The following is a 12,702-nucleotide window of genomic DNA, read 5'->3' on the forward strand; positions in this document are numbered from 1 at the left end:
TTGGTGTCTCCTTGCTCATGCAAATGGTTATTTGTTTACTACCACCATGGGCTAGGCAGGTAACAGCGCAAAAATGGGTAGATGCTAACCATATTCTATTTCATCCCAGCCGTACGAGTTGATGCATACAAGATACAATCGGGAGGCCTTTATTCACCGCACAAATGAAAAATGAAAATTACCTTACCTGCCATCCTTTGCATTCGGCTGCCTGTCTCAATCATGCTCGAGAGAATTCCCTCAATATCATTAAAAATTATACTATCTTTTTATTATTATTATTAAAATTCTTCGGTTCCCTCCGTTTGCCACCGCATCAATTTTCCTTTCCCTTCACTGCCATTTCCGTCCCCCTAGCTGTTGCTGTTATCTTCAATGGACAAGACGATTATGCCCCTCCCATTGTCTTCCTCCAGATTCTCCCGGCTGTCCCCATCTCCGCCTCCCTCCTCGTTCCTGCCCCGCGCCGCCCCGCAGGCTCGCCTGCGCTGCCACCGGGATGGGCTCCCCGGCCGGCGGCCGTGGACGTGGGCTCGCCCGCGCCGCCCGCAGGACAGACTTCCCCGCGAGGAGGCCGTGGCCGCGAGCTCGCCTGTGCCGGCCTCAGACGGTCTCCCTGGCCGGTGGCCGTGGCCGCGCCGCCCCCAGGACAGGCTCCCCCGCGCCTGTGCCGCCCTCCGCCCACGCCTCCGGAGCTGGAGCTTGGCTCCACCCGCGCCGGCCCTCGCCTCCGCCGCGCGCGATGCCGAGTGGTTCAACCCCGCCGCGCACTCCTGGAGGAGGCTGGAGCGCGTCCGGGCGCCGCCGTCGGCCGCGCACGTCGTGTTCCGGGGCCGCGTGTGGTGCATATGTTGGATATATAAGCACTTTTAGTTTTAACTTAATCCAGAAATAAATCATGAATATGATGAACAAGCAGCAGATTAAACTAGACATGTCTACGCAAGATCTAGACAAGTCTATCATTGCAAATAGAATCAGACATTCTACCATACTATCCAGTGCTATCAGACTGCAACAGATCATAATAGCTAGTATGGAAGACATAATGTGAGTTAAGAGAACGTACGTTTCTTTCTTGATAAAAACCGGCTCCTGGACGACTACCGGATATAGCAGGCGACGACGATCAGCGGCCTGACGTTGTTCGCGACGACGAGTGAGGCCCGAGCAACGAAGAGGTAGACGAGCCGTGGTGAAGGAGTCGACGAAGAACTTGACGAAGTGGAGGAAGCGATCGAGCAGTCGCGCAAAGCGCTTCCCAAAAACCTTATTCGCCCTCTCCCGGTGCAGGATCGCTGAAGACGACGGTTCCGGAGACCTGCTCTCCCAATCGCCGGTGCACGCCGACAATCGGGATGGAGTAGACTACGGTGGTGGCGCAGCAGCGAGAGGAGGCAAAAACCCTAGCTCGAATAGATCTGTTTCTGGTAGAGGCCGATAGGTCGCATATATAGGAGAGCCCACGATTATCACGTCGCGATCGTGATCTAAACCGGTTAGGATTCCATATATCTCGCTGACTTAATGACCAAGTAACCAAAAAATAAAACGGCAAAAGGAAGCCGCCCCCCTCGCCTCGCCTCGCGCACGCGTGTGGAGCTTTTCTTCCCTCCCACACACATAGCTTGGAGGAGTGGAGACAACTTCCATATTTAAGTTGGTCATCCCTCCCCTCCACTAGCAATGTGGGACTAAAGATTTGCACTCCACCTCTTGCCCACATGGACCTTTGAGATTTAATTGAAATTCTGAAATTACTAATGGGCTAGGCCCATTATTTCAACAGCATCGAGGGGAACGCCATGATGGAGTGGATGGGCACCCGCCGCGGGTGGCGCGAGGTCGGGCCGTACCCGCCGGGGCTCAAGGCCGACACGGCGTGCGCCGTCTACGTCGGCGGCGGCGAGAAGGTGGTGGTCACGGGCGCCCTCGACGGGAAGGGTGTTCGACGTCAAGACCAAGCAGTGGATCGTGGTGGGCCGGCGGCCGGAGTTCGCCGGCTTCGTCTTCTCCGTCACGTCCTCCCCGCGGGTAGCGGGCCCCGTCATCCATGCGCGCGTGCTGGTCCCGGCCGCTCCGTCCGCGTGCTCGTCCTCCGTCCTCAACCCCCGCGCACTCGTCGAGGTGCCGCAGACTCCAGTTCCAGCAGTTCGATTTGGGAGGATTTTGGAGGGACTCAGGCTGCTGCAGAGATGAGATGTGGGCCCGTTCTGTCATCGGAGGAGGGGCAAGTTTGGTACTCAAATCAAACGGCAGTGACCCTACGAGTCAGTGGGAGAGATTTAACAGCTATTGAACCAAGGGATGTGAAATTTTATCTAGTAGCAGTGAAGAGAATTTCGATGGCATTCAGGGATCCATATAAATTTCGATGGCATTCAGGAAATTTACTCTTTCTTTTACAGGTATACTGTTCACTACCTCTCGTGCTGTGCATATCTTGTTTCTCCCTTCCTCCCATCCCATGATCACAATCAAACCGGCCCTAAAAAAAATGATCACAATCAAACCTGCAGATTCCTCTGCGCTTCTGTTACCAGGCACATTTCTCAAGTCGTTGGTTGGCCAAGGGAGGTATCGGGATATCCCAAGGCGCAAGAGCGGCCGTGGTGTGGAGGCAGAGACTACGTCCTGGCTCAAGACTGAAGGGTTGTTCTGGCATGGCTGCTATGCTCCAGCCCATTGACTACCATGGTAACATAAGAGAGGCGATGGATCGTTGAGTTGTAGCTCTGATTAATTTCTTTAAAGCTCAATCCTCAACAAGCAAGGTCGTCATCTCGATTTTACAGTCATCTTCTCCCTCCTCCTCCCATCCTATGATCACAAGCAAACCCTGTGCAGATTCGGGTGATGATATTATCATCGCTCCAGGTGGAGATTTATTCCTCCGTGCTTTTGTTACCACGTGCATTTGTTATCAAGTCGTTGGTTGTGGGCAAGGGAGGCACCGGGATATCCCAGGGCGCAAGGGCAGTTCTTAACATGTGGAAGCATATCGGCCATGCCGGAACAAGGGAGCCTCCCCCGTGGATAGACCTAACCCTAAGTCACCAATTTGCACGTCTACACAGGCTAAGGGTCCCAGCCTTTCACCGTCCTGTCCTGTCGTCCATGCCTTCTCGATCGATTATATATTATATTCCTCCTCTTCACCTCCATATGTCTTTTTTATGGAACAGGAGGGGCTGCCCCCTACTGGTTTTATATTATAAATAAGCAAATGAGATACAAAGTTTGCACAAAGTGTAAGAAACAAAGAAGGAAACAAAAAAGATCATTGCTTTTACATAACAATTTCTATCCATTGATCAATAATTAGAGCACGCGTGAGTTGTGCTCTTAGGGCAACTAAGAGCATTTCCTTCTTGAAGAGAGCCTTTGTGTTTTGAATAGAACGCTTGTATTCCTTTGAAACTGCATCAACAAAGGGCCTAGCTATAGAAGTAGTGCTCTCGAGAGAAGCCGAGCCCTCCTAGCTCCATCCTCATTTTCACGACCACAAGAAAAGCTGCTGTTCATGGATCTTGATCTCTGTTGCTGTATCGATCAGTCGCTGATGACATGAGGATTAGGTTCCTATTTCTATTTTATTACATCTTGTTTTGTTAGAGACATTATCATGCGTAGTGTTAGGCAAGGGAGGCACCAGGACAATCCAAGGAGCAATTGCAATGATCGCTTGGAGTTGGAGGCTTACAGCTGATCCATGTTCACTCTCATGACACGACTCTTGCAATACTTCATGTGTGAGTGTGACTCAGGCACTGAGTTTTTCTTCTTACCCGGATCAAAACAGCCAATTGAGTGCAAGCCTTGCCATGGCGCGGCCGTTTTGTTGCATCCCCTTTCTGTTCCAGTTCAAACATTACTTCAAGTATGCAGTGAAATTATAAGCTTTCCATTATTGCTAAGTCTCCATGCTGTGGTTAAGTGTTGTTCAGTGGATCATGCATAGTTGTGCCTTTACTCGCTCGTTTAGTTCCTCAACTATCTCCTTATACCTCATGACACCAATCGTACTGCAGAACTTGATTGATCCACATGAATCGGTCACTCCTCTTCCCATGGTCATAAGCAAAGCTATATATACAACATATTTAATTCAGAGAATGCATAGATGATCTATCAGTCACCGTGTTAAGGATTCAGTTTCCTCTTTCCTTTGGTTAGCATGCCCATCAAACTGTTAGCTGGGCAAGGGAGTCACCAGGACATCCAAAGTCGCTGCATCATTGGAACCGTCGATTTTGGACCTGTGTACCGGGCCGTAGTCCCATTCCGTGTTAGGATAGCGGAAGTGAGGTAAGGAGTTTTAACTCCTTTTGTCAGGTAAAATAGTAACGCGGAGTAGTACTAGTCTACTTTGACTGTGTCGATGTCCTCAACATCATGAATAATGGACCATGGAACACACTAGTTTTGTAAAATGTTCTCACTTTTTTTTCACTGGTACCACAATTTAAGTTACTAGTCTATCAACCCGTGCGGTGCTAGGGCTAATAATTTTAAGAGGTGTTGTATTAGAAAGTTATTTCAAAATTAGACTCCTAGCTACTAATTAAAATTGTTTACCTACATCTCTCATTTATTTTATATTCTACACAATATGTACTTATCTTTGTCCACTTGTGATTGACTTTTAATTAGTAGTTACTCTATACATTTTTTCATTCACATTCATATTTTTTCACTTTTCACCGTACCTCCATATATAGTGTTCAACATGAAAATCAGTATTTTCTATCGCTTCCGCTCATACATGTATAAATGGTCTACATGATAACACCCTTCATGCATATATACCTTAGCATATTATTGTTATATTAATAATGACATAAATAGGTATTTAGATATTTATGTATAATGAACATGCAAGACATACCTAGGTAATTTAAATACAAATTTAGAAGGATATTTTGAGTTAATTTTTTATAAGGACATGTGTGGGTAATTTATATGAAGATTATGGACGTTACTTTTCATTATTTTTTTATAATGGCAGAGTTAGTAATTTAGATACAGGTAATGGTGTGTAATTTTTTAGAAAACATAGTAGACCAATGTTTATGATTATAATAATCATAAGACTCTACATGATAGATGCCTGGATATATATGATTTTTTTTAATAATTTCTAGGATTTATTTTTGTTCCTAGCGCATCTTGTGAGAATTAATGCGGATTCTCCAATTGAAAAAACTGTGAGTACACAACTAACAACCAATTTTTTTTAGCTCTCTCTCATTTGTTAAACATTCTAACACAATAAATGGTGACTTTAGTTAACAATTACTCTATAAAATTTTCATCCACATTGATATTATTTTTTCACTTTGCATCTTAGATATGCGCTTGAATTTATTTAATCGACTCTAAGTTTGAGCTATATTTTACATTGAAATCTATATTCCCATCACTTCCTCGATACAAACACACATCATGTTATATCCTTAATGATTATTTTCTATACCAATAATATAAGAAATAGATAATTTAAAATATTATATTTGTGTACCTTGGAGGTATATTTTTAGTGAAGGTGATTCAGATTCAAATTTAGGGTTACCTCATATTAGTTTTAATAATAGTATATGTGGGTAATTTGTGACACACAACATGCGTATATTCTTCATTATTATTTTCTATACAAAGAATATAAGAAATAAATAATTTAGAATTATATATTAGTGTACCTTGGGGGTTTATTTTTAGTGAATGTGATTTGGATTCAAATTTAGCGTTATCTCATGTTATTTTTAATAATGGCATATGTGGGTAATTTAAATGCAAATTTAAGTGGTTACTTTAAATTATTTTTATAATGTTAGTGGTGTGAAATTTTAGATGCAAATCTAAGAGGTTATTTTAAAAAAAAATTAGAATGGCATAAGTTGGTAATTTAGATGAAGATTAGAGGTTACTTTAATTTGTTTTGTATAATGGTAGAGGTGAGTAATTTAGATGAATATGAGGGGGTTAATTTAGTTTATTTTATATAATGGTAGAGGTGGGTAATTTAGATATAAATTTATAGGGTTATTTTAGGATATTTTCATTGGCATAGGTGGGTGACTTTTTTATAAAACATAATAAATACAATGGCTATGATGATTACCATATTGATGGCTAGATGAGTTGCTTTTTTAAGAGAATTTCTAGGGTTTCTCTCATTTTTCAGAGTGTCCACTTAGGATTCCTACGTGGCTTCATGTGGAGGCTTCAAAAGGAACACTGTAAGATGCTTTTGAAACCAAGATTAAACACCGTAATTTTTTTTGAAAAAAAAATATCACTTCATTCACATCATGCACTAATCATTTTTTGCCGGAGGACATTCCACAAATTTTATTTATGCATTTCTCCCAAGCACATGAATTAGCTTGTTGCAAATGAAAAACATCACTCAGAATATTGGTGAACATATCAATGAATTTTTTTTAAAAAAAATCGGATGTTCCACATTGACCCATTGGTCCTTTTACTTTCATTTTTTTTCACTCATGATTGTTAGACGAGGGCAACGATTGGTATCGAGCGGGTCATTGTCGGAACTGCTCCAAATCCTGAGCTCTAGTCAGGTCGCCAACCATGTAACGTATAATAGTATAGTGTGATCACTGAATCATCCCCTGTATGGTTCAGCTTAGGTTGTAATTTGTTTCTCCTCTTAATGAAAAACATGATAAGGCACAGTCGCTAAAAAAAAATATTGGAGACCGTCCATTCTTCTCGCAGTGATAAAGTCATTATATTCTCTGTTAGTTTGCTGCCATGGGACGCATCGGGAGTATCAGGACACGGAAATCTGCAGCGGTGGCCATGTTCTCCGCGCAGGATCACAAAGCTGAGCACCCACAAATGTAGCATGCGTTCGTCTGAGAATGAGTTGTGCGCCTTTGACTGTAGTATGCTCAACTGTGATTTGTGAAATTAAACATGGCAATTCAAAGGCAGTTGGATGCTATGTTAGTACCAGTCCGAACGAATGACATTTTGATTTTTCTTACATAGCTAGCATTTGCCTCGAAAATAATTGAGTTCATTCATTAATCAGAATGGAGGAGAGAACAAGTACTACAACTTGGTCTGACCATAGTTTTCCCATACCAATCAAGTATAAAAAACATGTGACAATTCATACACCGATCAAGTGAAATCATCTGTAGATACTAGTAATATTTTTCAAGTTCAGCTCAGAACTTCTTGGCCAACAAAAAACTCAACTCGAATACGAGAATCAGGGATAATAAAAAATAGTTTCCTACGTCCTTCACGTACTCTTCTATTGCTGTTGGCTGAGGCGGGGGAACAAAGAAGCCGTCGGTGGGATATTTGGCCCGTTGCCTGCGTGTTCTGTCGATGCATGCCCATCATCCTTGGCCTGTTCAAGGGGTGTGTAACTGCTTTTGACATTTGAGACACAAAAATACCATTAGCTTCCGAACAGACACCATAGTCCAATTCAAGACCGAGCTCTCCCTCACTGCACGAGGGAACCTACAGTCGCTTCCTTTTTCCCAACAAGAAAACGAAAAAGAGAAAGCATGCATGCGGTACATGCAACGTGTCCACGTTGTGATGTGCTCTATCAGATCATTAGAGAGTTCAGTTGTCTACGACTTGCACGAGTGCATAGATCAAGACATAGAAACCATCTGCTAGCTCCCGTGTCAAAATTTCTGGTTGAACTTTGCCATATTTTTTCTCTCTCTCTTTTTATACTGACCAAATAAATTCGACCGTGCCATGACCGGATCTAAAACCTAACACATACTGTACTTGATAATCGAAGTCCTAACGAACTTGTCGTGAAACCTGTTCTCATAGGGACGACGCAAACCCCAGCATCGTGCAGCTGGAGAAAAGGAAAAACACGTGTGCACTGCACCGAATCTAACAAGAAGTAAATCAAGCGAGCACTAGATCGATACAAAGAACACTAAGTTAGCAGAGCGAGTATTATTCCACGCCAAAATCTACCGATCTACACCCAGGAACCTAACGATCGAACCGGAGAAACAACATCCATGTCCTGATCGCCGAGGCAGATTCATCCGGGAAGAAGCTAATTACCTAGCTTGGCGCGAGGAACACCTTGGAGAACGAACCTGCCGTGAGGACTCACCGGCCGGGGTGGACGATGAAACGGACGGTCGGACAGGCTAGAGCCAAGAGAAGTTTTGGGGGATGGAAGCGGCCAGCTAAAACCCGAGCGGAGCTAGCGAAAGAGAGAGACCGGGGGCGGGGGCAATAGCTGTGTTGGTCTATTTGTAGGGTGGGCGGGTTCGAGTGTTCGTTAGGATTGCGGCGTAGCTTTATCCGCCAGGTCGTTTATTTTCCCTTTACAGTCATGGACAATTAGGGGATACTTCGTTTTCCTTTGCTTCAAGGAGAACAACTGTAGTTCAATCCGCTGGTGCCTAATTAAAGATTGTATGTTAGTAGGTATAACACGTAAGAGACTTTATTCCCAGATAAGAAAAAGGCTACATTCGATATCTTTGAATTCACATAGCTAAGACATAGAACATGCATCAGTAATATTAAATGTAAAGTGCACCGCCGATTCACAAGATTGGCATGGAGAACCATCCAGCTCCCAAACTCCCAAATGCACATTATTAGATCCCCAAACTTGCAAATAGGCTCACATGAGATTCAAATCATTGTTGCTCGCATTAAACTGACTGCGTGGCATACTGACTGTGCGTACGTCAGGCCCACCTAGCTTTTCCGTGCCTCCTCTCTCTTACATCCACCCGAGCAGCCGAGCGCCATTGAGCCACACCGCGCCCCAAGCCTAGCGCCGCCCACCTCTACCACATTGTCATTGCTCCCACAAGCCTGTCAGGGGCACCAAGGTTGTTGATGTCTTGGCTAGCGGACTTGAGCCTGTCAGAGGTGGAGGACACCCTAGCTTCTATCGCACCAAGGATCGCCGAGGTGTGGCGCGTGGTAGTGTCCCGCAATGTGTTTTTAGGCTGAGCTCAAACCCAAGGTCCCAAGACACCACCAGCACCCCAAACCCTCTCCCACCTCATCTATCAGCCATTCAGCCTCACCGCCACATTATCCTTGGCTCCCTGATCACGCTTGCCCTCTTCTATTGGGCATCAATCTCCCCTGCCGAAGATCCACCTGCCGCTAGAGCAAGCCTCATCATTAGTCACAAAAGATCCACGTGCGTCCGCTAAACCTCCCCGCCCAACGCCTCCTTTGCTTGAAGTCTCCCTACTCGAGGCTTTCGTGTTGACATCGGATTTTAGTCGATTTCAGACAAGCTAAGTTCTATGCTTGCGGTGAAATGTTGCATAAATCAAAAGGATTCATTTGCTCTATCTGTGTCTTGAGTACTCTTCAATAACTTCTTTACATGGGGAGAGGAGGAGAACCCGGGTATTGAAGTAGGGAATTGTGTTTTCAATCCTCATGGTACCAATCTCGCTTGAATTTCGAGGACATCATGCATCAGCCAGATGCCTCATACAGATAACCTGGTCCCTAGCGTGTCCTGCTTTGCATCATGCGCATGCATGAACAACCTTCTTTTCCTCCTCACTTGTCTACTGATCCACAGCTAGTAATTTGTAGCTAGGGGATGGAGAGAGAATTGGACCATCAGGCAACCTAGACTCTGAGAGTTGGACCACTTCAAAATCAATCATCATATAGTAAGATCTTTTATCACCAACATCAAACCTTCCACGAATCTTTTAAATCCTCTTCCTCATTTTCAACTTTGAACAAAGAATTAACTCGGCCTATTATATCATCAAATATTGGAGGAGTATCAAATCTTGCTACTTGTTGCCTCATTCTTGCAAACTCTCCATTATCATCAACCGTGCCACCCGAGAAAAAATGAATTAAACGATCCATCTATACACAACCACCAAATTAAATTGATTACATGAACCTTCATCTATTTCCTTACGACTTCTACGTTACCAAATATATACAAAAACTATATCTTGGAAGCATTATTGAAAAATTTTCAAAAAATAATTTACCCACAATTAACACTTCGAAATCCTACCATACAAGAGAAATTACATGATAGGAAGGGGTTAACATCGACCACTTGCACGATACAGCACACCTAATCATAGCCGATTCGTACTCAATCCACCTATGCAACTCAAATCATACACAAAACCTAACCACCTCAAATCCAACTAAAACAACAGAATCGAGAAAAACTAATTGATTAGAGTGGGGGAGTTACCTTTCCGGAGCAATTTCCCTTCGTTTCCCCCTCGAATCGGGTGAGAGATGGAGTGGATCTAGAGGGGGAGGAGTGGGGGCGGCGCCATGGGAGGGAGAGAGCTCGGGTTAGGGCTGGGAGGGGAAGGGAGGAAATGAGGAGGAAGAAAGGAAGAGCCGGCGGGCCTGCTGTGTAATGGGCTGAGTCGCGCTACGCTGCCTGGCGCGACTGAGTCGCGCCAAAGCATGGAGCGCCGGTCGCTCCACATGCTTTGGCGTGGCTCGGTTTTAGTCACGCCAAACGGCGTGGTGAGATCAAAAGGGCTACTTCTTGGAATTTTAGTTTGCCCTAGACTGTTTTTAAAATTTTAGATTAAAAATGATTAAAAAAAACTACGGGCAGAGCTTCCAGTAACGTCAAGAAGGACAGCCGCCCCACAGAACGCCAGCAGAGAGAACGTCAGGCCTCCTCCGTGAGCTCCAACCCCTAGGCCACAGGCTGGTCAGGCGATTCAGAAAGAGGTGGGCACGGCGCTGCTGGCAACCTCCGTCCATCAAGCATAGGGAAGAAGAGGAAGAATGAGTTGTTATTGGGCTAGCCTTGCACAACAGTGGAAAGCCAAGGAGCAGGAAAAACGAGACTAAGAGTAAAGTTAGGGAGCTAAAAATCTGGATGTACACCAAACTATTCAATCAGTCCCATCGTTTTAAGTGGTGAAACTCGGTTTGAAGTTTCATCTTCTCCCATTTCCTCATAGAGGTTACAAGAGGACTATTGAATCGAAGCTGGGAGGCTCTCATCTAGTCATCCGCTGCTTATGTGTGTAGTTTCATAACACGATAAACGGACTACAAAAAAAAAATAGAGAAAGGGATATGCAAAGGTTTGTAAAAGCACTCTGCACACCTATGTTTGAACATCATTACCACGTGTTGTCTTTTCACTTTCAGTTTCGCTCCTTGCGCATTTTCATTACCATACCTTGCAGATCTTGTCTAGTAGATCTAAACATGTGTAGCTGATGAATGCAAACCTTGTTCATCTTAAGCTTGCAGCTATGTCGTAACTTCCATTCTCAATAGTGTTTAACATAGAGGTGATTTGGTGCTCTGCACTGCAATAGTGTTTTTATTTGCTCTTTTGTTCAGTGACCACGCTCTCTCGCTTGGCTGTGTAAATATTGTATATTGACCAGTTATTCGTAATTGTGTTATGAGATACGAATGATTAATTCTATCACATCTTTAGTCACATGCCTACTTTAGTCAGTCCTCTGTGTGACATCTACTGCTTAATTACCCTCTACTGTTTATCATTTCTGATGTTCTCCTTGCGTCCTATATATCATGATGAACGGCAGCGAAGAGCCAGCATATCAGCATATGCATCTCACGATACAAATTTTAAGACCCAAACGTGTTTTGTTCGAAGGGGAAAATTAAGAGTATGCATGTGATCTTCCTGTCAGCAGGTTGTTGTCTGTGCATGTCGACTGGCGTAGTGGCGCACGTCCTCCCTTGTCCATCTTACCTTTGCTACTCTGTCCTGCTATCTTGTGCTCATGTTTGATCTGCATATTATGAACTAACTAACTCCTAGCACCTAGCATTATCTGCAACCATTCAAGAGTTGGTGCTTGAAGCGTTTTCATTAGTCATTACTGCTCTAGCTATCTTCTCTTCCGCCATTTAATCCCACACCCTTTTATAAGAAGAGTCTTTGGAGAGGATGCATGCCAGCATTCGCATAACATTCGCGGAATCCAAGTTCTGATGTTCCCTCACACCCGCCTTCTTCTACTCGTCACCAGCAAACTGCTAGTAATACATTTGGTTTCAGACCACGATGATCCATCAACCACAAAAGAAAGTTGGAGAAACTTTAGCTCACATCGCCATGCTCAATAGTCAATGGTTCGGCATGGTAGGTGTCAGGATATTTGAAGGTGGGGCAGACATGATGCCGCGGAAATCCAGATGAAGAACAGGAACCGGCTGTACACTTGTGCCTACAACGTCCATAAGCAAAACGAGGTTTGGGAGAAAATGGGTGAGTGGATATGGTTACTGTTCCGGCCGCAGGGCTTGATGTGGGCAAGTGGTGGAGTGATGAACTCAGAATTGCTGCCGCAAAAGCTAAGGAGATTAAAGGCAGCCATCATGGTTTGAATGATCACATTTTACACAAAAAAAAAAAGCTTAGTTGATATACAAGGCGAGTTTGAACGCTCTCATTTTATACTTTTGGTTGAGAATAGGAGGTGGCAGGATATCCAATGGATGGGGATTGTCACGGAGCTGATGTTCTAATGGATCAGTTGGCAGTCGCTTGTCTCCACGCGCATAAGGTTGGGTACTGAAGAAGAGCGGAGTGTTGAATGAGAGCAGAGTGATCATCGATGACCTACCATGGAAACTACTGGAGCAGAGGAGAGTGCTGAATCAGAGTAGTTCTACGGGAACTTTTGCAACAAGTCGTGGGTACAGATCACC

At 44.4% G+C, this 12,702-nt stretch overlaps 1 long non-coding RNA gene across 1 annotated transcript; it reads left to right on the plus strand.

Annotated features, from left to right (window-relative positions):
• Positions 1 to 1,803: 1,803 nt before the first annotated feature.
• On the plus strand, positions 1,804 to 2,907 carry LOC117853726 (uncharacterized). The gene is made up of 2 exons (XR_011897956.1): positions 1,804 to 2,408; positions 2,520 to 2,907. It is a non-coding gene; the product is annotated as an uncharacterized lncRNA (long non-coding RNA).
• Positions 2,908 to 12,702: the final 9,795 nt, after the last annotated feature.

This window comes from Setaria viridis, chromosome 4, assembly GCF_005286985.2.
Source record: "Setaria viridis chromosome 4, Setaria_viridis_v4.0, whole genome shotgun sequence".
NCBI classification, from domain to species: domain Eukaryota; kingdom Viridiplantae; phylum Streptophyta; class Magnoliopsida; order Poales; family Poaceae; genus Setaria; species Setaria viridis.